This window comes from Galeopterus variegatus, unplaced genomic scaffold (genome assembly GCF_000696425.1).
Source record: "Galeopterus variegatus unplaced genomic scaffold, G_variegatus-3.0.2 Scaffold4352, whole genome shotgun sequence".
Lineage (NCBI taxonomy): Eukaryota > Metazoa > Chordata > Mammalia > Dermoptera > Cynocephalidae > Galeopterus > Galeopterus variegatus.
Genome location: NW_007730463.1, coordinates 3099 through 3872, shown reverse-complemented (window position 1 = coordinate 3872; position 774 = coordinate 3099).

Genomic DNA, 774 nt, shown 5'->3' with positions numbered 1-774 from the left:
CGGCAGGAGCGCCGCCACACTCCCAAGCGGCGCACTCTCCAGTGCGCCACCAGGCCGGCCCGGAAGGAAGCTATTATATGAACCCCACATATAAGGAGTAAGAAGTTACGCTCTCACTTCTTGAGGGTGACATATCTACAGAAATTATTTGGAATTCTGCATGAGAGATTCGTGTCTTCTCCCTATTTATTAATTTATTTAATTATGTATTAATATCAGTATAGACTAATGGATATTTATTTTATACTTTGTTTTAACCCAATACTTCTTTATTTCTTTGCTCAAATTATTCCAACTCTGGCCAGTGGGAGCTTTTTCAGTTGCCTCCTGTTCTTTCACATACTTCCATCAATGGGGGATTTTTGTTTGTTTTTGATCACTTAAAACCTTTCTGGGATATTGTAAGTTTTCATCCATAAATATTTAAGCATGTATCTTTAAGAGATCATGACTTTTAAATAACATCACCAAAATTTATCCTGCTTTATTTTTTTTATTTTTATTTATTTATTTTTTTAATAATGATATATTGTATATTTCAAAATTACTAAAAGAATACATTTTTTTTTCGTTAAATTTTTATTTTGTCAATATACAATGTATATGATTATTATGGCCCATCACCGACACCTCCCTCCCTCCTCCCTCTCTCCCCTCCCCCCCAAGAATGTCCTTTCCGTTTTATCCTGCTTTAAAAGCAATGATTTCTGAATGTCCTACAATTAGAAATTTATAATATCCAGATAGTCTCAAATGTTGGTTTTTTTTTTTTTT